Here is a 25,763-nt window from a genome sequence, read left to right as displayed (position 1 = left end):
TGGATCACACCCACCATAGACCACCATACCAGCAACAACACCTTCCGTGGGTGGAGAGGTGGTTTCGGAAATCGCCCTGGACGTTGATCACGATCCAACCATTGTCCTGATCGTTTATGATTGTCATAGCAAATCCATTTTTCATCTGAAGTGACAATCCGATGCAGGAAACCATCCCAGTTATTCCTTACACTCAGAGAACTGCACACCTCCAGACAGCGAGTCTTGTTGACGGGTGTCAAATCATGTGGTACCCATGAGTCCAACTTTTTCACTTTACTGATCGCACGGAGCCGCCGAACGACAGTGGTATGGTGTATGCCTAACTCGTCTGCAATGGCACGAACAGTTTTCCGAGGGCCCGCTTCCATGGTGTTCCTGAGGAGCTCATCCGACCATGATGTTGGTCGGTGGCCACTGGGTTCATTTTGCAATGCTGTGTCACCGGAACGAAATTTGACAAACCAGCGGCAAATGGTGCGTTCATTTACCATTCCAGGTCCAAATGCACTGTTAGTGTTTTTGGCGGCTTGCTGAGCAGAATGTCCCAGTTTGAATTACAAAGACAAATCACTCGCAATTGTGTGTTCTCCATGGTGCACTTTCAGATGTCCCTGTTCAGCAACACACTGCCTCCTGACTGTCTGGGTGCTCCAGCCTGTTTGCTGGACGTATACAGAGTTTATGACGTTAGACCTGTGACCTCAGTCAATCCCTGTGTTGTGTTGTTGAGGTGAGTTTCCCACCAGATGTCAAAGCGGACATTTCATTCGCACCAACCCAATACTTAAATATGCACAAATTGTTGGTGATCTTGGCTACACTACCAGTTTCATCTTCAACACCCGACAGGATGTGTTTAACATTAAGGAGGTTGCAAAAATGTCCTCGCAATTCAACGGGAGATCCTCGACTAATGGACCCTGTTCTGTTAAGTGTACATTCAAATACATACGAATATTAAAATAACAACGATGATGTTATTTTCAATTTTGTAGTAAGGAGGAAAAGACTAATTCTGACATTGTAATTCTTTTTTTAAAAGGGAAGCTGGGATTAGCTTTTTCAAAAGCATTTTCTGCTCTTTGTTTGTAGAAAAGTTAGAAGTTCGTAGATAGATTTAATTTAATAAATGCGTGACCTTTCATGTGGTGGCAGAGTGGATTTTGATAGCCAGATCATACCTAGAGACGCTATACGTATCGGATTTTCAGGGACAATCTCGGAATCTTATCATTTATCCTGGTGTTCCGAATAGTTTCTTAAGGATGCACAAATGTTCTGGAATCGGGTGGAAAGAAGAAATGATTAAGACTATACTTTCCTGAACTTTTTTAATATTTAAATGCGTGGACGTAATTTTAAAATGCTCATTTTACAAAACAATCTAACTCTACATTGAACCACTCCCTCTTCATAATACAAGAGTTAACGAGATACAGACGGTACTGCAAATATTTTTAACTTCACGATGGCGCCGCCGTCTGCTGGCAGTCATGAATTTCAATTACGATTATCTTCCTGCTTACTATAAAGAGTCAGTGCTTGGGTGCCCATCTATTCAGTCCGCAGTTCTTAAATAAAGTTACCACACAATGGCATGTAAATGACAATACATACAACTTTTTCGTGTCCAGCACCACACCCCCGCTCCCTAAAAAGCTACCGGTGAATAGTATCCCGGATTTTCACTTATGAAATATAAACTGCTCACAAAAAGTTTTGCATCACCAACAAAAACTGTATTCCTGGGAAGAAAATAAACATACAATTGCTCAATCAGTACAAGAAAGAAGAAAACGTGGAAAACATGGGAATGGCATGAAAAAGAACGTTCACACTAATCCAAAAAAAGAAAAAATGACACACTGCTGAAGTAGCAAAGGGAAACAAATGGCACAACAATGCTATCTGCCTATTTGTTACGTCAGACAGGATGTTTACCACCTGGTATGTCCCCCTCGAGCTGCAATGAGGTCTTCAACACGCCGGGGCATGCTCGCAATGAGATGGTCAAGGTCATCCTGTGGTAAATGATCCCATTCCTCCTGTGCTGCCAAAAGAAGCTCATGTGGAGAGTCTGTGAGCACAGGACGGTGTGCCATTGCATTCCTCAACATGACCCAAGCATGCTCGATACAATTCATGTCTGGGCTTCCTGGCGGCCAGGGCAATCTGTTAATTTGGGCCTGCTGCAGATAATCTTGCACCACCCCTGCACGATGTGGCCGGGCATTATCATCCATGAACACAAGAGTTGGACCAATGTTCCGACGGTATGGTTCCACAGTTGTTCGTAGGATGTCTCTGATGTAACGCGGTCCTGTCAGTGTCCCTTGAATTGCAATTAGGGGCGTTCGGCGGCCGTGCATAATCCCTGCCCAAATCATAATGCCACCTCCTTGGAATGGATGAACAGGTTGCATATGACGAAGTCTCTCCCGCGGTCCTACGCCTCTCCACAATCTCACACGTCTCGAATCAGCCCTCAGACAAAGCCTACATTCATGTGTAAAGAGTACACACGACCAATCTGCAGGTCCCCAATGCACATGTTCGCGTGCCCACACCAAACGATCACGCTGTTGGTTTGCACTTAGAGGTTGCCGACGCATGGGTCTTCGGCAACGTAAGCCTCTTGCTCGTGGTCTATTGCGAACAGTCTGGGTCGAAACACTTACGCCTGAGGCTTGTTGGAGGCCATTTCGCAACTCATTTGCGGTCCTGGTATTGTACCGCAGGGCTGTGATTCCTAGCAAACGGTCCTGGGCTGGTGTTGTTACCCGTGGTCGACCTGAACGGTGGCGATCTGCTACTGTCCCACTGTCTGTGAACCTTCTCCATGTTCTGCTGACATCGCTCTGTGCGATTCCCATCGTCGCGGCTACCGCCCGTTGTGACATCCCACTCTGCACGAAGGCGATAACCCTTGCCCGATCGAACTGCGATATTGTACGCCTGGGCACGTCTACAACGCACCTTCACTACTTGAGTCTCTCTACGTAAGTGGGAGATATAGCCTTGACCATTACCACCCACAATACTGAGATGTTCGAACACACAAATATGCTCAGCTGGTCGTGGCTGTCGTCTGAAGAGCGAGTTATGCTGGGTTGAATGGGTATCTTGCACAGCACCGTGTGCTTTCTCACAGCTGGCCCAGTGGGACATGTTGCGATTGTTCTTTCTATCATTTCTTGGGTGATGCAAAACTTTTTGTGAGCAGTTTTAGGAACCCTAAATGAACAAAAATTTTGAACCCCTTCCTTACGTCAGCTATATATCGTAACAATCAGTACAATTGTTGAAATGTAAAGCACAAAGACCTCCGAACCCCAGACATTTAGCCATCACCCTTCCAGTCAGGAAATAGCTCGAGACATCTAAGGACATTGCCGAGCCTCCTTGATTGCGGTTGTTAGCACCTCTTTGCAACAATCGCAATCACGGAAACTCCTATTTATCCTAAGCTTACCATTATGATTCAGGTTCGAAAGTTCTAAAAACCAGAATCATAATGGTGAGGTTAGGATAAATACCTGTCTAGACTTAGAAGATAGATGACCAAATCAGAGATCGAAGCAGAAAATAATTCTGACTCTCTCCAGACTTCTCCTTGCTTCTCAACCTAAGTCAGGCTGACTACTCTCCCTCCAAGACTCCCAAAAGTACTCCTGACTGTCTTACGTCAAATCCAAAAGTGTGTGTCTACCAGACCTGCCTTCCCCTCTAAACCTCTGCCAGTGGAGATTTCATCCACGCCGATTCGTCAAGTTTATTCCTCCTAATTTGTAAGCAGATTGCTACCTGTTTACCTGTTTGCTTCTTGTCACTCAAATGTTTCAGGAAGTCTGTACACACTTGACTCTGCAAAATTAAAGTACCTCAGAGGATTAGACAGCTGGTGAAAACAAGTGAATGACCCTCGGTCAGATTGAAGCTTCTAAAGAAAAAAACTCAATATGCTGACCAAGGCAGTAATTTAATTTTATTATAAAACAAACTAAACGTAACGTTTCAACCTTATAGCAAGGTCTTCTTCAGACTCTGCACCAAGTACAAATGTAACAAGGTACAAAAACAGGACGATATATATACACAAACAATACTCCCCTCCAGACTATTAGAAAGTTGTTCTGGAACATTCTAGCAGGTGGCTTTCCCTTGTCAACTGTACTTTCACCTAAAAGGCTACACATATTAACTTCCATATAGAATGAGGTTGGACTCTTTATCTCACGCTCTTTTTCCTTCATTCTTCTTCCTTCTTCTAAAGAAAGTACAATTCTATAATTCGTTACGATATACGCCCATGTCCCCATCTTCGCGAGTAGCCAGAAGCAATAAAGCGATGCTTAATAAGGAAATTAAAAAATGGCTAAAAATAAACTCACCGAAAGAACGAAAGCTAGCACATACATTTCGAACGATGAAATTCCTTTCTTAGCGAAAGCAAATTTCATACAGATAGTTTTATAGCTATATATATGAACTCGTACACAGAAATTCTAACACATTGCATTATAATTGCGTTTCCTTTATTACTGATTAGGCATAAAGTAATAAATGCTCCCTCTGAAACGGAAAGATATTTATAGTACGTAGTTTACGAAACTATACTTTATGTGTCACTATGAGGAACATATCTTTTATTACTTTTGATTGCTGTCTAATGTTCCACATTAATGCGAATAATCTAAATCTTATTTCGAGGCAGTGTTTCTGAAATTTATTTCATTTATTTCTGTTATCTTTGTCTATGTACGTTCACTGTGGCATAAAATTTAATTGATCTTATTATGCGTATTAAGCACTTCATGGTTGACGTTATACAAGTAATGAAAAATCGAAATTTCTCTTTTATCTTGGTATATAAAAGTAAGAATACGTACTTTATGAGGAAGACAGAAATTTACGATTTTAAAAATGTACATGCACAACGGTAAAAACGAATAAATGTTCCTAGTTATAATGTGTACTATGATAAACTTTTATTAATGTACTAACTGATTACCCGGCGTTGTCCGGGTTTTTATTTATGCCAATTTTGTATTAGACAGGAAAATAATGAATAACTATTGTGTAAAATGTAAGTAATTATATTTACAAGGTATTTAAAAGTATAAGTACAGTACAGTTTCTTGTCTACGCTGTTGTTTAATTTTTTTAGCCTTTGATTGCACTTGGCCAGTCGCCTTACGTTTCCTTGGAGGCATTGTTAATGTAATGAAATCTGCCAAAGAATAAAGCTAAATTAATAAAAAAGACTAATTAAATGTCATCGTGAAGGTCACTAATTAGCTTAGCAACTTCGAAAACTATGGATTCGACACAAATGTATGTCATTTTTGACATTTTATTTTTCACCCCATCTCACCCCCACGCCGATGAGTGATGAACGTGGAGTAGAACGGCATGCGTAGTGTCACTATTCGTCTTAGCGACCCCGAAAACTATGGATTCCACACTAATATCGGTCGTTTTTTATTATTTTTACATATCAACCACTTCCCACGCCAGCCCTAGGGGTGCCAGAAGTTTGGACGGCATTCGTAGTGTCACTATTCATCTTAGCGACACCAAAAACTATGGATATCACACTAATATCGGTCGTTTTCGTTATTTGTACACTCTCACCTGACTTAAACAATTGCCTCCGTACTAAACATTCATTCTGCTGTACATTTCAGAAGGTTTCACTCCCTCTGAGCACAAAAAACGAAAAACACTTTGTTGCTCTTCAACAGTGTAGCGGCCATGTTGTAAGCGCTACTGCGCAGGCGCATACTGCTCGATCCACGACTCCTTCATGGCGATGTTGCTAAGGAACCTTTTTGAGTGCCCAAACAGAAATTTTCGTTGTGCATAAATCTCCATGAAGTTTAGAATAAAATTCCTGTTATTTAATGACTTCCCCTCGTACATTTATCAATTTGCTTACCTGATATTAAAAGTGATAAATTTAAGGTATTTTCATGTTATTTGTAGTCCAAAAATTGACTTCAACATCAACAACTCAACATATAGTTGTCGTTTAACATGGAAGTCAACAAATTTAGCAAATTTCGTACACATTACAATACGGAAAAATTGATTTCCATAGGAACCCATTGCAATCCCATTATGAAATTTTGCACACAAATAGTCAATTTAAATAGTCTTCAAAACATATTATTATCAAATAAATTAAAAATGGTGTTTTTGAGATTTTTCAAAAAAAATGTTTAAAGTTTTTTAAAAATTACAAAATTCAAATACCACAGTCATGTTACATTTCAAATTAAAGCTCATTAGAAGCAGAAGAGAATGACACCAATTGCAGCTCTCTGGATCAAATAGTATTTGATCTACAGCTGTTTAAGGATTTCAAAATGTAGTGAAAAATTGGGATTTTTGCTCTTTTGAAAGTCAATAACTCAAAAACTAAGAGCCGAAAAAAATCTTAAATTTGGCAGTTTTCGTCAACTTTACTGGTACTACCACTGCACCAAAAATTATATATTTCTGAGATGTCAAGGTTCAGACCATGGTTGATTTGACATGGAATGATCCAATATGGAGAATAATTTGATTTTTCTGCGTTGGATAAATTTTACTCCAATTGAGATACAATAAATATGTTTTGGCACTGCTAGTGTTATTTTCCGTTTAACCATAAAACAGTTAAAATTTTCAAATGGATACGTGCTGGGAGCGAACTTATCCGGATATCGGAATTATCCGAAATATGCGGATATCCGAATGTGTGCTTTATCCGGATAATCTTATCATTTATCCGTTTTATGAGCCATTCATATACTCTTCTATTCGTTATTCTCGTGTTTCACTGTACAGATTTTCTACAAATCCTTCATCAGATCTGTTGTATCCGTATATCCGATTTCTCCGGATATTTGGATGTCCGGATTATCTTTTGTATCCGAAACGGATATGGGATAGTTTGAAATTAGCCCAAGGAAATTAGACTTAATAACAAACCTTGATACTAATTAATTTGCTACAATAAAGTTGTGTCGCCTTGCTTGTAGATCGGGCTTGATCATCCCGTTTGAACTTGTGGTGACCAGCGAGTTCTCCGTGTTGTCAGAGCTTACCGTCTTCACACTGCACCCCAAGGCTAGTAAGCTGTAGAACGGGAGTGGTGGAAGACATTCTTCTTTCCAACGAACCGCCTACCTTTCTGTCATCATTATAGTGTCACACTGCACTGATTACTCACGAATCGGGTGACGAGAGGTTTTCCACTGCACGAACGCAACCCACTAAGCCTCCTGTCTCGTTCGCACCCTCCTTACTGACCCTTTCAAAGGGCGACAGTACCGCTGCTCGCCCTGATGTCCTCGCGGGCATGAACGCTATTTCATAAATTCATCGGGTTGACCAGTCTTACTGTTGACGGTGAATAATTTTTAGTGTATTAAGAATCAGGATTGTTAAAGGTAGGAATTGTAAATAAATTCAATTCCTGTCCGGAAGAGAAAATCAGCACACCTAAAAGGGGTTCTGAACAGTAAAGAACCTTTTTATCATTAAAGTATTTCAATTCGGTCCCGGATTGTTTTTCCGGATCAATTTAAATACGGACCAAGTTCGGATTTAAATGAAGCAATATGCAACTAGGTCCGAATTCAAATTATGCGAGAAAAAATGTTCCGGTACTGCAACGGAACCGAATAGATCCCATTAGAAATTATTCGTTCTTGGACCTTTAAAAACCATGCTAACGATTGCGTACAACCTTATTATACACCCACTCTGATTCCTAGACCATGCTTATAAGTCTGTTTCGAAGTACAGAACACAAATTGTATTTGCTACCTATTTGAATTGTAGGTAATTCAAAGAATTGTTAAAGTATTACTTGTGTTCCAGTTTTGAAAATATAATGTATCGTTTTGTAGAGGAAGTTGATAAGGCACAGGGGAAATTGACCAAATTTGGGCCATAATAACTGCTGATATTTATAGCTTTTGAGTATAAAATTTTCTAGTAGTTAGATACCACTTAGAACGGGGACTCACAAAATTCTTACATTCGCGAAACCCTTAGGAGAGAGAAAAAGACTTGGTTCACCCTTGTTAGAATTTTTTGTTAATTGTTATACTTAAATCGACGTGGAATATGTTATGCGAAACAAGTTATATTTATTGTGAAATAAATACTTACTCCAGTACCAATGTTATACATTAATTGAAAGATAATATAAGGAACAAACATCAGAATAGAATAGAATTCACTGCATTGGAAATCACTCAAAAGAGTTTTGTTTTATTAATGTGAGACTTACGATTGATCCTTAAAGCACAAATGTTTTATATCAGGCAACAAATCGCGGATATTGTCGCCATAGCAGAGAAGGCTTGCTCGCACAAATATGAAGTTGAAAAAAGCAAAAATTCGTCCATGTTTACTTCACTAGATTAGGATACTCCTCAGTCAGTACATGCCAGAAAACAGCCACCAATGTCTAAACTTTAGAAGTTTTCTGGAATTATATTTGATCAAAATTGGTCGAAGTATTTCAAAATAGCACACGAGAAGTGATTTTTTTCATTATTTTGCGAGCAATTCAATCTATGCTCTTTTCAAATCTTTCTCTTGACTACATTTTAAGAGAGAGAAACTAAACCAATGCCTGTATCACAGGAAGCTAGATTTCCTGCTGGATTTTCCAGTTGAACATGGACTAGTTGCGTGGTAGTATTTGCTCACCTGCTAGTTTTCGTCTCACACACAATAGTGACAAAGGTCCAAAAAATATATCATGTAAAATTTTAAAGGACTCTTCTGAAAAAAAAAAATTGGACATAGAACATTTAAATTCTCAGTGTACGATTTTTCAAAATTACTTATTATTTTGTATTAATTAATAACATACAAATAATATTTGCTGATAACATTGTAGTAACAATATTCATGAAAGGCACAACAATATTTCATTTATATCTGACATGCCACCTCAATTTATTAACAGTTATTCATAATTATAATGAAAATTGTCTGATTGCAAACTTGAAAGTTTAAAATTCTTCTGATGGAATTTACACATTAATTCAAACTCAAGGAACAAGAAATAGAAAAAATATTCATATTATCGACCATTGAAGTCTAATCTGTAAATCTGAGGAATGTAATACTTTCTTATATAGCCATGACTATATAAATATGATTCAGAATGCACAAATTGCATTGTAGTTTCGTCTACCTCACTCGTACCACCTCTTAATGCCCGTACAGAGCCTGTTTGTATCCGACGTCATCATTGGTAAGTCATGGATCAAAACACTATCTGCACCACAGCCAGATAGATAGTCAGATGATATCACCATATTTCAATATATTTCATCTGGACACACACTTTCAAAGAGTGCCAATGTTCAGCCCATTTAACATATTTGCGACCATTATATTGATGGGTCGCGATCCGTGACCTACCAATAATTATGTTGCATGTAAATCGTCCTTACACCTTGCAATAAGAGGTCATTAAACAGACACGACAATGGATATTGTAAGCTAAAAATCATCTAACTTACAATACCTATAACAATTTCATAAACATTTTGTACTTCATTCATACCCATATAAACAACTTAATAAATAAACTCCTTATGATGATGTTTTGTGAAAGGTAAACGTTTCTATATTTTAGGTTTTCATGATTGGACTAAGCCATTACTATGTTGAAGCACAAGTTGGAGGAAGTTAGTGGAACGTCTCTTATTATTTTCATAATTGTAATTGCTGATAATTCGTGTATATTTCAACTTGTTAAAAATCATTTAAGAAATATGAACTATGGAATATTATATCGATTATGTAAATATTGAGAATCTATTAATTGTAGTGAAGTTATTGATCTTAAGTTATTATAGCCTACACTGAAAAAATGTAATTGAAGTAATCCGTTTCTAATCATAGCGCTGCACATCGGCCAGATTTACTGACTACTCCCGCCTGGCTGGCGAGCGAGCGAGTAAGAACAGTACGCCTGTGATTTGAATCGTCAAGCATCGAAAGCCCACGTGTAACTAACCGGCAGGCCTTGCAAGTCCCAGCTCATTTATCTGCAGCGAACGCTCATTCCGGTTTTGCACCGCCTCACATGCACGAGTCATGTAGTCATTGTTGCCTACTTTTAGATTTTAAATTCTTCAAGGAACACTTGAAATGTTCATCACGTTTTCTCAAATTAAATATTGTATAGATTTATTCCGTAGTAGAAAATATTTGTATCACTTACACCCAGTGGCGGCGATTGGGTTAGGTTAGGTTAGGATGTCCTTCCAAGACATCGAGAGGCGTGGCCTGATAATGTTCACTGATGGCCGCTCATCACGTGATGTCTTGAATGTAGGTTGCATTCAGCGTTCGTAGTGATCCTGAGGTATGTGTTCACTGCATGTGTTTTTAATAGTTTGCATGATTATGCACTTTGCGGTAATTATACCGCTTTCACCCTTAATTTACTGTGTTGCGTGCTAGACGCAATTTGTGGCAATGACACTTCTGGCGAACATTAAGGCCTTTTGCATGTAACTATGCTTATTTGATATTATCCGCTTTGGGAAAATTTGTGGTAGAATACTGGGCGTGAATTTTCTACGCGTGACGTAATAAGCTTTGTTCTCTCATGTTGTGATGTCGTGCGCTTCGCTTTCTGTATCTTCTGTTATTTTTTTCTGGTTCTAACGTAGCAACTGACAATTTTGTGGAGGGCGTGGTGTAGTATATCTCTGGAACGTGGCGTAGTTACGGGAAACTTGCTGCCGGAATTTTTTTTGACTCTGCTGGGATCTTTTTTAACTATGTATTTGGGGGTGCTTCTGCATTGAAGAGGGAGGGAAATTTTTCTGGTTCCTCGTGGAGCTACCCTATGTGCATATAGTGGACTTAAAACACAAAATCAATCAATCAATTAAACTATTTTTCAAAGAACTTTGAAAACTCTTGCTACAGATTTTCTCTCTTGTGTAATTTTGCTTATTCAGTATCCAAATTAGTTGCTCTAGACCCACCCTTCTTTTCAAAAGTAATACTGTTCATGACTTGCTTGGTGTTATTATCTTCTCTACGGCACAAAGATAGCTTCTTTTGTTTTCGTAAATGTCAATCTGAAGGGAATTTTATACTCAATATAGGAGTTATGTAGTACGTTTTCAACCATTACAATTCTGATATCACGTGATGCTGAACACTAAAGCACGGGGGTCCATAATATGGAACATGAAATTTACATTACATTGCACATTGTCATCTCTTTGAAATAATCGTCGTTCGCTCATCGTTATTGCGAGTTATCTAGTTCTACAGACCACATTGGTAGTAACACAATCCGAAGTGTATATAGTATTTGTTAGCTTGTATCTTCAGACTGGTGCAAATAGCAGGTAATGCTATTACCACATTTCATAAGAAAAAACGACGTAAAAATGAAACCGAGCGAAGATTTACGATTTCAAGACCAGAAAAGCGACATAAATGAACGAAACACGCTATCCTATTTATAACCTTCAGAACAAATTTGGGAAATATGTGGTAGTCGGTTTGACATAATAATGAAACTAATTTGAAAAATTACAAAATCTAACAGTTATGCAACCTTAAGACCCCTGCGACTAGCATAAATTCAAATGTCTCCATGCGTAGTGAAAAATAATGGCCATTGGCATCACCGACAGTGGTGCTCGTGTCTGACTGCAGGAACTATATCTGGTCTCGCGTGACTTCTTAGTACTCAAGTAAAGAGAGAAAACCTGCCACGCATCGAGGCCTGTGGATTCTTGTACAGTGGGGTCCATGAGTATTTCCGTGCAAATTGTCCATGGCTATTTTCATTAATTTCTCTCTTACACCCTATGTGTTCTTAAGCGATGGATTTTTATGTATGCTGGTGCAGAAGTAGTCAACAGCTTGTTTTGAGTTTTATTTTAATTCTTGAAGCTCTTATTGGGTCAAATAAGGTGCACGAACATGGTGATGGACAATTTGCAGGGTAATACTCATGGATCCCACTGTACAGGCAATGTCGAACACCTGGCTTGGCGTGCGTGTTGCATATTATTGTAGGCTCGACACCTGGTGGACGGGATTCTTCCGGGTCACGTGCAGGCCACTGTTTCTAATACCATAAATTTCCACAGCTTTCCAACTACAGTAAAATAAATGACCATGACTGTTTTTTTAAAGTATCGGTCAAATCATAATTAACCTAATTAATGTAATTTTAATGATCCAGTTTTTAGAAACTTATTTAGTGTGCACGCAACTGAATCGTAGATAACAGTAAACTGTAACTGTAGAATCAGTGTTGAATCGAGTCACTTTCCTGCGATTAGGATGTCAAACTTTACGTGGAGGAATGTCATAGACATCAAATTGTAACACTAATAAAAACAAAAACTACTATTTTTAAATTGCCCCTTATATCTGATATGCAATTAAGTTAAGTGTAAATTTCGATAGGACTCCACAAAAGCAGACCACCACCATTCCAGAGCCAACTGTTGACTGACTAACCGATAAAATAGCCTTACCTCCCGGGTCACCGTCTGATTTTATCACTGGGTGGAGTGTAGTAAATTGTACTGTAAGTTCTATCAGTATAATGAGAAAGTTAGAGAGAATCTTTGAAAACCCCAGCTAGAATATTTAGTACTAATTGCCAGTGCCATATTAATCAGTAGACTAAGTAGGATGCAGCGATTTATTCCCGATTCATGATTTCCCAACTCGGCAACTATGGAAATTCCAAAGAAGAAAGTTCCATCTCAGGAACTATGGATGTTCCAATGATGAGAGTTCCATGTCAGGGACTGGTCTATACCAGTTGGATATTTCAGTGAAATGTCTTCCCAACTTGGGAACTGTGGAAATTCCAATGATGAGAGTTCCATCTCAGGTGCTGGTCTTTGCCAGTTGGATATTTCAATTCAGGATTTCCCAACTCAGGAACTATGGATGTTCCAATGATGGGAGTTCCATGTCAGGGACTGGTCTATACCAGTTGGATATTTCAGTGAAATGTCTTCCCAACTTGGGAACTATGTAAGATTCCAATGATGAGAGTTCCATCTCAGGTACTGGTCGTTGCGAGTTTGATATTTCAGTTCAGGATTTCCCAACTCACGAAGTATGGAAATTCCAATGAAAACAGACCCATCTCAGGTACTGGTCTTTGCCAGTTGGATATTTCAGTGAAATGTCTTCGCAACTCAGGAAGTCCTACAAATTGCCTCGTGGGAGGATGAATTGACGTTTGAGATTGTTGACATTACGCATACCTATGTAACTGCTAACCTAACCACAAGCAGATATCTGCAACATACACAAAATATATTAGAGAGACGAAATTGCGGATAAAGCTCAGCACTTTTTTTCCGCAAATGGAATATGTACGTTGTATTCCAGGGTAAAATGCAGAAACAATACAAGCCTCTCAAATACCCGTCCTTAATTCTCCCCCTTCCCTCCCGAGGCAGCTGTTCCTGAGTTGGGAAAACTCCACATCAAATATTCCACATGAAAATCCTTGTTCCTAAATTGGGAATTTTCGCCATAGTTCCTGGACTGGGACTTCCTCAGTTGGTATATCCCCGCTGAGACCAAGCGCTCAGAATTCAAGGCAACAGAAAACAACGTGTGAAATATCGGGAACCGGAAGTTACATAATCTGTATGGTTTGCTTTTCAACAAGGCGTCCCCCAAAGAAGTATAATAGGTCCACTACTATACTGTATATGATTTACGTAGCTGATTTCGTCTATGCTGTCCAATATTGCCACTACCATCAGTGTGCTGACGATTCTCAAATCCATATTCAGCGTAATACAGAAAACTACTATAATGTGATGACCGAACTCCAATTGGATCTTAATGCTATGACAAATTGGTCACGGAGAAACTTCCTTCAATTACATCCTCTAAAATCTTGCTTCATGATCATAGGCACTCATGGTACATTGGGATCCATGAGTATTATCGTGCAAATTGTCCATGACTATTTTCATTATTTTTTCTTACATCCTGTGCATTTTTAAGCGATGGATTTTAATGTATGCTGGTGCAGAAGTTGTCAACAGCTTGTTTTGAGTTTTCTTTTAATTCTTGAAGCTCTTATTGGGTCAAATAAAGTGCACGAACATAGTGATGGACAATTTGCACGGTAATATTCATGGATCATACTGTACACTTAAAAGACTTCACAAAACGCACCTTCTCCTCCAACTCTCGACAGTATACCGCTAAGCGAAGTTGAAAAACTGTGTGGGGAAACTTAAATCTTTGTATCATTTAAAACATACTCTGGACGATAATGTAAAAGATCGCCTTATGCAAGCACTCGATCTATCCACATTAGACTATTGCGCTCCAGTGTACAGTAATATCTCCCAGGGCCTAAATTATAAACTTCAAAAAATTCAGGACTGTTGTGTACGTTTCATATTTAACCTAAAAAGGGCTAAACATTAACAATAGAAGAAAACACTTAATATTCACCTTGGTGCACAAAATACTTAAGAGTGGCTACTTAAAATACTTATTCAATAAGATCTGTTCTCGTAGAATATCAGTCGAACATAAGAATCTAAAAATCCCCAAACATAAAACCGCCACTTATAAGTCCTTCATTGTTACAGGGATCAGGAAATGGAACAAACTGCCTGCACCATTGACTAAAATTATTTGCCATTTAAGTTTAAAGAAAAATCTAAAGAACTTACTATTGTCCCAACAACTACATTAACCGTCATATGTTAACAATTGCACCAGCACTTGAACATCATGCAATGCATACGTAACACGCACACACACAATGAACTACTGAAGACTCATTACTTATCTTTTATATATACTAATTAATTCGACGTATCATTTTATTGTTGTATAAGCTTTGTATTATCTTTATTGTATAATAATGATACGTTTTTCTTTATTTTTATTCATTTATTGTATATTTGACAAGTGTTGGTTGGGGTATAAGTGGTGACCTTCCACGTAGTACACCCAATTGTCAACCTCACTTCCACGTAGTACACACTGGACTGCATTTTGCAAACGAACGAGGCTCTGGCGACTGGCCCTATGGTCAGTATAATATTGTGTGTGTGTTGTCCTGTGTCTTGTCCTTATGTGTGCTGAGTGCCTCTTGAGAGCCTCAGCTTTTAACCGAAGTCAGAATATTTTAATATTTTAGTTACGACAAGACATTACAGTTATGTTTATTTTATATCTGTTAACCTAAGTCAGAATTTTTTAGTTTTCCAATGTTACAATTATGTTATTAGTTACATTTTCGTTCAGGTAAGGAACTGGACCCCGTATAAAGTGACGAGTGCAAAATTGCCAAAGTGCTGACGCACCCAAAATTTTAAATTCAAAATTCAAGGGTTGATTCTAAGAATGTTAACATCTTTATCAAGGCATTGAAAATCAGTTAGGTATATTGTTCCCTAGAGTGTTTCTAATATTCCTGTATTACGTTTCTAAAACACACCTAATGTTTGTGAGTGACTGTAAATTATTAGACTACGTAGTTCATGTTTCTTGTTAACTATATTTTTATTTATTTTTTATGTATCTGCAGCTCTTCATAAACAACAAAAGGAAGCAATGGACGTGGTTGTCTTTTCGAGTATCTCGTTGATAACATTAAGTCTGTCTAGCCCTATTTTTTTCCCCTTGATTTTCAATTTTAATATTTTTATTAATAAATGAAAATCGATTACATGCTTTCCTAGGGTATTTCTAATATTTCTGTATCACTTTTGTTCATAAAATCATAGAGGTAAGGATTTGCGTCCCTGTGAATAATAAGTTATTATTTTCTGATGATTATGGTAACTTTCTTATTTTTTATGTAACTGCAGTTCTCTATAAACAACAAAGGAAGCAGTACATCAGTAACGAAATAGTTTCTTGAATATGAGTGATAAGAAATGTGTGAACTTCTACACTCCCCCCCCCCCCCATATCACTTAAGTAATTTTCTTGTTAGGCAAGGTTAATTGATCAAGGTGGTGTTTTAAATGTCCACTTCATGCACAGTAAGGCAAATCGGGACTGGACCTACAGTTTAAAGTGTAATCCGAACTACTATGTGGCTCCACCGGGTATCGATCTCGGGACCCCTTGATTACAAGGCGACGACGATACCACTGCGCCATCGTTAGGCATGGTTAAGGCAGAGTTAATATTTATTATTAATGTTTATTTTCTTTAGTTGTACACAGTTTAGTTGCGTCGTCAAATACTGAACACAACCTACATAAAATGTTTTCAGTCTATTTTTTTTAAGTAACTAGAATCATTTCTTAATCATTAAAAATTATTAATTTGAATACTTTCCAAAATTCAGAAATTAGCAATTAGTAATGGCTACAATTACAGTGATTGTGAAGACTTATTTGTGGAATGTTTTCGCGAAGAACCTACTTCTCTATCTACAAAGAAATTCCAAGTTCAACAATAGGTTTCAACAACAGACTGATCTTCGTTGTTCAGGTACAGGGAGGTTATTGCAGCATGCCACCGCAAAAGCGTCGGCCGCTTACCGGCCTTGTCATGCATCAGATGCCGGCAAATTGCGTAACAGATAGCCCGTTACACAAACCGCTTGTTTTGTAATGTTTCCACTTTTCACAATTATAGTTACAATTACAACTTAAATAAGCACGTACCTTGCCGCAAGGATGCTGGAAAAGGTGTCCTCTAAAATACAAATATTTCTGGCACTTTATTTCTGCCCATATCGCTTCTGACAGCAATGACTCATCCAACATAAAGGATTCAATTTTTCATTCTTGTCTTGCCTTCGAATAAACAAAACCGTGACTCTTATTTTGCAGATAACACAAGATTAATCCTTTTGAACACTAGAGTCAGTGGCGTGCCCAAGATTTTCGAGGGGGGAGGTTACGTATACATTATTATGCAAAACGAAAGCGCAGATAAACGAATTATTTAACAGTGTCACTTAATTTTAACGTGTGAATATTTTTGAAGTAAAGTAGCGATCATACACTGTGTGCGTTTTTCTTTCTGAGAGCGCCATTTGAAATAAGCACTTTTCCCCTTTTGCTACTATGGGATAAACTGAATATAAAAGGCTATAACTGCTCAACAACTGCATCTTTTTAAGAAATTTAAATTCTAAATGTAAGAATGAACAAAAAGCAACATTTTATGTAAATTCCGACAATTGTGAGTCCAGGGGGAAACGGGGGCCAAATCCCAAAGTTCTATTTTCCCCGTAATTACGCAAAATTTCTGAACGTCGTAATTTCCATATTTTTTTTTTTCAAAGTTGCGGCAGGAGCATTACATATCCTCATAGAGTAGTCTTTTGTTGTGCTTCCCTCAAAATTTGGTCCATCCAGTGTCTATAGAGCCGACGCTAGAAGCGAAATTCCTCAGATGTCGCAAGAGCGTCAGCGGCTTATCGGAGTAGTGGTAAGCCGCGAGAAGCCTCTCGATACTACGCGAATGCGACAGCTGTCGGCTACCAGTTGTTTAGACGTGTTCACTTCGGTTTGCGTTTATCAGTACTCGTGTTGTTTATACTGTGTTATTGAGTTATTAGTTATGCCGCCAAACAAATATAGTCTTGAACAAAGAGTTTTTATGTACGATACTTACGTGAAAACGAACTCTTGCAGAAAAGTAGTCAGGCGATTCGCAAGAAAATTTCCTGGCAATCCTGTTCCGGACAGACATACTGTTTACAACCTCGTTAAAAGATTACGAGAGACAGGATCTCTTGAACCTAAGAAACGTGTTTCCAGACGACGTGTTCTTACGGAAGAAAAGCTAGACGAAATTGGTGAACGACTTGAACATACTCCAAAAAAATCCCTCCGTCGGCTTGCTCAGGAAACAGGCATTTCAAAATCCTCAGCACGAAATGCCACTAAATTACTTAGATTAAAACCCTACAAAATTACAGTGGTTCATGAATTGCAACCGCGCGATCACGCGACTAGAGTTCGATTCTGTAACTGGATGCTGGATAATATTGTTGCTGGCAGAGTAAATCCAGAATTAATCATATTTTCAGACGAAGCTTGGTTCGAATTGAATGGCCGAGTTATTTCACAAAACAATCGCTATTGGAGCGCAGAAAAACCTGACCTTGTGCATGAAGTTCCGCTCCATCCTGCAAAAATTGGTGTGTGGTGTGGTTTGAATGCGCACAGAATAATAGGGCCTATTTTTTATGAAGGTACTATCAATGGTGAAAGGTATCGAAGAGACATACTACAACCTTTTTTTGAACAATTAACGGACATTGAATGCCAGCAGTCATTTTTTTCAGCAGGACTCTGCTACTGCTCACACTGCTTATGAATCACTTAATTTTATTGCCGAGATTTTTGAGGACAGAATTATCAGTACTGAGTTGTGGCCCTCTCGTAGCCCCGATCTTACTCCTTGTGATTATTATTTATGGGGAACATTAAAAAACAAAGTGTATCAGAATAACCCGCGTACAATAGAGGATTTAAAAGAAAATATAAGAAGAGAAATTGCCAGAATCACACCTGAGGAGCTTATGGATGTTCAGAGGAATTTCATACGCAGATGCCGGAAATGTATTGGTGTTGAAGGAGGTCATTTTCAACATCATTTATAACACAGAAGGTTAGTGATCATCATTATTATTATTAGTTTTAAATATAATTTTACACTTTCGGTTTGCTTTATGCGCCGCGATGCTGTCTTCCCTTTCTGTCAACCGAGGATAAAGTAGAGATGTGGCAAGTGAAAATTGTGAAAAGTGGAAACATTACAAAACAAGCGGTTTGTGTAACGGGCTATCTGTTACGCAATTTGCCGGCACCTGATGCATGACAAGGCCGGTAAGCGGCCGACGCTTTTGCGGTGGCATGCTGCAATAACCTCCCAGATCTATATCTACACTGAAGAAAAAATCCTGAGATTGTAGCTCAAAATTTTATACAACGCCACAAGCTATCCGAGAGCATTACATTCCCAGAACAAGATGACACAGGATGCAGGGAAGTTCAATTTGAGGAAATACCCGCCTACTTTACTTCAAAACTGTTTCACGTTAATGATGCATCAATTGAATTATAAGCCACCGTATATGAATCTACAGCTCCTTCGATATAGCTTTAGTTTTAACTCAAAGTGAATACAATAGGTTTTTTTTCAGAAAGCCACATGTGAATATTTAAAAAAAAATTATAAACCATTAAACATAAGACTAAGTGAAAATAACAAATTTGGAGAGAGTAATTATTTTCCCAGTAATGTTTGAGGTACCATAGTAAATGGATCATATTGGGTAGATTAGTTTATGTTAAATATCTGATAGTATTTCACAATGTTTATAATTCTTTCTAGATATTGAAAATATGCTATATTAAAGAAGGCCTTCGTTCACAGTAAGTATTATTAAATCTATATAATCTACGATAAAATTACCTATTTTCTACTATATGAGAGAACCCTTTTCATAATTGACTTGGGTAAAATACACCTTTAAACTGAACAAAATTACTTTAAGATATAAGAGGACTTATATCTAAATTCAGATACAATTTTATACAATATGAAGATACTGCAGTACTTACTGAGATATTGAAAAATTATCGATTAAATGTATTGTTTGCAATTTAAGGGAATATATATATATATATATATATATATATATATATATATTCCTTGAAACGAATGAATCAATAAAATATTATAATCGTCACATATCATCAGATATAAAATTTGTTTCCATTAATTAATACAATATATTAGAGCGTTTTCATACGTTTTTTGTTCATGCGATTCGAATAAAACCTTCTAAAGTTGAATTTTAAATCCGGAAATTTTTCAAAATGCTCACCTTGTTATTATTTACCACAATATATATTACATTGTCTTATTTTAATCACATTCGAGTATAAATTAACGTTAACTACGTCATTAGAATTTGTGCACAGATACACAATGATTTAGCAAAATATCAAATGTTTATAACAAGTGAATACTTTACAATTATAGTACATAATTATAGAAAGTTTATGATTGTAAACAATATCAACAGAATAATAAGTATAAATCTCATTTTTATTCTGTCAGAAATACTTTTATAAGAATTTTTGTGCTTAAAACTTGAAAATGTAATGTTGTATATAACAATAGATAATTCATAATATTTTATACATTTTTTAATTGTAGTTGAGGATATGTAGTGCAGATGCGATGTGGATGCCACCTCTGTTACTCTGCATGATGCTGAAGATATGCTAATGTGAAAATAAATTATATTGGTTAAGGAGAGAAACACGTAATTCTACTCCAGAGATAAATTCATTTTTTTTAAATTTTGAGTTGTACAATAATGTAGAAAAGTAATAAATAAATAATTTTGATCAACAAATATCACTGAATTTTTAAAACAATAATATAATGAATGTGTAGTCGCACAACATATCAACACACACACGCACACAACCACACACACATAACATACATACATATACAGTGATACAGTTTGTGTATATATATAGTATATCTATGTATGCATATATATACAGGGTGGTGCAAAATTCCGTTTACAACGCTTGGGAGGCGATTCGACAAGTAAAAACAAGGAAAAAATGCCATGTTAAAAAATGTCGAAATCGGCACCGTTTGCGAGTGACAGGAGTGCGAAAATCACCTCACACCATGTGTAAAGCACAATAACTCAAGAAGGAAGAATGATCAATGTCGGAATAAAATAATACAAACAAAATCGTACCTGACGAATACAATGGTGCAGCAATTGAGGTCCAGTGTAAATTGCGCAAAGGGACTCTCAAAGAAAGTGGGGAATCCCCTGATGGAAAATACAAGAAATTTATTACTATTTTCTACATAATGTTGAGATCGGAATGTAGGCAGTAAAAAATGGCGACGTTTATGTCCACATGTCCCACTACTGCTGGGGCACCGTCTCACACCCGGGAAATAGGAAAATAACTGCAAATCTCCTGTTGTACACGGTTCACATTGCGGTACGAAGAAGAAAAGAAACCAATTTGTTTCATGTCCTACTACTGCTGGGACACCATCCCAAACGGAAAAAAATACTGGAAAATCGTAAAAAAAAGTTTTCAATCCCTCAATGGTTGGTTGATTTGGTGTTTTAAGTCAACTTTATGCACAGTAAGGCTAATCGGGACTAGACCTAAAGTTTAAAGTGGGATCCGAACCATTATGAGCCTCCACTGAGTATCGAACCCGGGACCCCTTGATTGCAAGACGACGACGCTACTACTGCGCCATCGGGGAGGTCCTTTCAATCCCTTAATGTTGACACACTACTTTGCAGTACGAAAAACAAAAGTTAAACAATGGCCACATGTTGTCAGGCTGTACATACTACAAGAGAGCTCCCCAAAGAAAGTGGGTAATCCTCGAAAGAATGAAGACGTAGAATGACAAGAAAACGCACACAATGGCATGTAACATTTCCAGGCACAGCACATCTTGAAGGGATTAAACTGAGAAGCGCACAACCTCCGCACATGCAGATCGATGGTATGAAGTACAGCGATCTCCAGCATCTTCGCTCGCACCTTTCACTAAAGGACACTATGCGGTGCTGATAGGGGCTCACAAACACCGGTATACCCTTAGACTTTGTTGGAAATGTCCGCCATTGACTTCAAGACAAAGATGGCATCGCGAAGCACTGATTGTCTGGTACGCGCAAATACCTCTGGCATGTCAACAATTGTCCCAGCAGCGGCACTAACACGAGCAACGAGATCCTCAGCACTTTCCACAGGGGTTTCATACACGAGCCTTTTCATTTCTCCCCACACAAAGAAATCCACTGGTGTGAGGTCGGGGGAAAGGTGTGTCCACGGTAAAGGTCCACCCCTGCCAATCCAACGATCGCCGAAAATATCGTTGAGTAAGACCCGGTCGAAATGCGGTGGGGGCGCCGTCGTGTTGAAACCAGATACCTTGTCTACCTGCCAGTGGCACGTTTACCAAAAGTTCAGGTAATACGTCATGTAGAAACACCCGATTACTCCCACCACGCAAAGTAGAGGGCAAAATGTACGGGCCTATCAAGTGTTCACCTACTACGCCACACCACACATTCACTGCGAACCTATGTCGATGATGGCGCACAATGATTGCATGCGGATTGTCCATATCCCAGACGTGGCTGTTGTGGCCATTGAACATGCCGTCCCTGGTGAACATTGGCTCATCGGTCCACAAAACGATTGGTGGGAAATCTGGAATGGCAAGAGTTTGTTGCACGTACCATTGGCAGAAATCCATGTGTAGGGGAAAGTCCGTGGACAGTATGTGGTGCAACTTATGCAATTGGTATGGGTGCAATACCTCCTCCTGAATAAAGCGGAACACATTGCTATGGTGGGTTTGTTGCGTACCAGCAATGATACGTGTGTTGGTGTCAGGACTGTCTCGTATCGCGTCCAACACGTCCTCTTCAAATTGCACAGTGCAGGGTCTTCCACAATCCCACCTACGGGGTAGTAGAGATCCAGTTTCACGCAGTCGAGCATCAAGTCTTTGAAAGAGTGCATGTGCTGGTAACCGCCTATTGGGAAAACGTTCGTGATACGAACGCCGTGCTTCACGGCTGTTTCGGTTCGCCTCTCCATAAAAGAGATGCATATCAGCAAGCTCTTGGGTAGAGTACTCCATCATTGTCTTGTTTGAGAATTGCCCAGCAACAGGGGCACTTTCCCTCCGAGTGACGGATCAGAACTACCGTGTTTAGCACCCACGTAATGTCACACAGGTGTCCACGCAGTTGTTGCAAACCGAGAAAGAACACGGGAATACGTACTCTACATACAATATTCCTTGGCGCAATTCAACCGCACACACACGCCAGACTAAACTCCACGCTGCGACACGCAGAACAGACAGGAAGAACAACGGTCGACTACACTCTCTACGTAGTATCCACCAACACTAATGCGTAACAAGTGACCTACACTCCCAACGCCTCCAGTGGGGCTTTCTGTTTCAATTAGCTGAAATCAATCTCGGCGTAATCTGACGGCATAGCGTCATTATCGGGTGAATTTCCTATTTCCTCAGTGTGGGACGGTGTTCCAGCAGTAGTGGGACATGTGGACATACGTCGTCATGTTTTACTGCCTACATTCCGATCTCTACATTATGTAGAAAATAGTAGTAAATTTCCTATATTTTCCATCAGGGGATTCCCCACTTCCTTTGAGAGTCCCCTTGCGCAATTTAAACTGGGCCTCAATTGCTGCACCATTGTATTCGTCAGGCACGACTTTCTTTGTATTATTTTAATCCGACATTGATATCTTTCTTCCTTCTTGAGTTATTGTGCTATAAACATGGTGTGAGGCGATTTTCGCACGCCTGTCACTCGCAAACGGTGCCGATTTCGACATTTTTTCACATGGCATTTTTTCCTTGTTTTTACTTGGCGATTCACCTCCTCCGCGTTGTAAATGGAATTTTGCACCACCCTGTGTGTGTGTGTGTGTGTGTGTGTGTGTGTGTGTGTGTGTATACACTGCTCCACAAAACTTAAGCAACTCTGTACAACGTGGGATAGGTGAGATGTGGTGCCCATTCAACACTTCTATTGAACATGTACAAACATAAACAAGCACAAGCAGTGCGAATGCCCTCTATAATGCGTAATCAGCACCATATAAACCAAAATTAACAGCTTGTGCCTGCCAGCGCAAACCACAGCCTAGTATTGTTCCAGTCCTCAAGCAGTGAAGTGGTGGTTCGTGCGTGGGATATTAAGTGTAGATACCTTGAAATGAATCGTAGACAGGGAGGTTATTGCAGCATGCCACGTGGAATAATTGGACGACTGGAAATGGGTCGGTCTCAAGTGGAAGTGGCACATGAATTCCATGTGAATAAAAGTGTCGTGTCAAGGTTGTGGCTTCGCTTCCAAAATGATCCTACTGTCAGTAGACGTCATGGAGGAGGCCATCCGAGGATGACATCAGCAGCTGATCACCGGTTTCTCACAATCACTGCCAGACGTAACCGCCAAGAGTCCTCCTCTCAACTGGCAAATGATTTGTTTTAAGCTACGGGGATGACGCCTTAGTCGTGGAACTGTTCGTAGGCGGCTGAATAAAGTAGGACTGTATGCCAGGAAGCTTGTGCTGTGTGTGCCATTGAAACGGGAGCAGAAATGTGCATGATACGCATGGTGTCAGGAACATGTCGAATGGGGAGAAGGCCAGTGGGCACGACTAATGTTCTCTGATGAGTCTCGATACAGCCTGTCATCTGATTCTGATCGGATATTCGTGTGGAGAGAGCCAGGAACACGATATCACCTTAAATTCATTGTTGAAAGGCCGTCCTTTGGAGGTGGTTCCATCATGATGTGGGGTGGTTTCATACTGGATGGGAAAACGGACCTCCATATTATGGAACATGGAACTTTGACGGCACAACTTTATCAGGATGAAATTCTCCATTCACGTGTTCACAATTTCCGTCGATCGTTTGGTCCGAACTTCCTTTTTATGGATGACAATGCACACCCACACCTTGCACATCTTGTGTCCGATTATCTGGAGACAGAAGACATTACCCGTATTGAATGTCCTGCATACTCGCCGGACCTTAATCCAATCGAGCATGCTTGGAATGCTCTTGGGCGAAGAATAGCGCAGTGCAATCCACCACCACAAACAATTCCTGAACTGCAGACCGCCCTCTTAGAGGAAAGGCCCCGTCTCCCTCAAGACTTGATAACCACTCTGATCTGCAGCATGGAGGCCAGATGCCGTGCCTGTGTGTCTGTTCGAGGTGGCCACACACCGCATTGACAGCCTGTGCCCTCCCAGATACCAGCTTTTCATGTAGGGTTATAGTGGTACTGAACTTTCTGGCCACCCTGTACACCGTATCTGCATTGTTGGTGTTCATTTGTGTTGCATTGTGCATCTATACCTTCCTTATGTTCATTAAACTTGGTTAATTGACATTTTCTTTTCATTTAGTCCTACTTCGTTCGAGTTGCTTACGTTTTGTGGAGCAGTGTATATATATATATATATATATATATATATATATATATATATATATATATATATATATATATATATACAGGGTGTTTCTAAAGGTCGTTTACAACGCTTGGGAGGTGATTCCTCACACGAAAACAAGCAAAAAGTCTAAGTTCCATTTTTACGACTGAGGCTTCGTTTCCGAGATAGGAGCCTCGCAAAAGGTGACAAAGTGAACGTCACACCTGACTATGACGAATACTATCACATATAGAGAGGCGGTTCCAAGGGAATCATAAAGGAATCGTATGTGCTCAGTGCGGAAGTCACTATGAAAAGTTCACTGCACGCATGCGCAATGGAGTCCTCAAAGGAATTGAGGATTTCCAGCAAGAACAATGCATGGAAAAGGTATGTAACGCAGCAAGAAGGACCGTGACAATGAGAAATGCGTTCAAGACAACAGATCCCGACCTCAAACATCAAAACATGAGCACCGAACACAAAATCCGAAAAGTTGAGCACGGTTGCATACCCCAGTTACACGCGAGGAATGAACGAATCATGTCATGTGGCATACGAGAGACACATTACTCCACCAGGAGGAGGGAAAGATTGATTGATTGATTGATTTAGTTTATTTTACTTCGCGTTTTGTGCCTCTTGGCTAATTTGTGAAGATGGGGATGAGTGATGAAATTTATGAAAATGGACATTCACAAACAACCATACCCGACCGGGATT

General features: G+C 39.2%; 2 long non-coding RNA genes across 2 annotated transcripts in view; one reads left to right on the top strand and one right to left on the bottom strand.

The window, feature by feature from the left end:
• The window catches only part of LOC145988201 (uncharacterized), an 81,148-nt gene extending 76,699 nt beyond the window's left edge, over positions 1-4,449 (bottom strand). The window contains exon 1 of the long non-coding RNA XR_014441712.1: positions 4,395-4,449. This is a non-coding gene — a long non-coding RNA (uncharacterized LOC145988201). The remainder of the gene's footprint in view (positions 1-4,394) is intronic.
• A 5,208-nt stretch (positions 4,450-9,657) lies between these two features.
• Positions 9,658-25,763, top strand: part of LOC145988200 (uncharacterized) — a 54,966-nt gene continuing 38,860 nt past the window's right edge. Inside the window, exon 1 of the long non-coding RNA XR_014441711.1 lies at positions 9,658-9,704. This is a non-coding gene — a long non-coding RNA (uncharacterized LOC145988200). The remainder of the gene's footprint in view (positions 9,705-25,763) is intronic.

This window comes from Lepisma saccharinum, chromosome 5 (genome assembly GCF_977018435.1).
Source record: "Lepisma saccharinum chromosome 5, izLepSacc3.1, whole genome shotgun sequence".
NCBI classification, from domain to species: domain Eukaryota; kingdom Metazoa; phylum Arthropoda; class Insecta; order Zygentoma; family Lepismatidae; genus Lepisma; species Lepisma saccharinum.
This window is presented reverse-complemented; position numbering and strand designations above follow the sequence as displayed.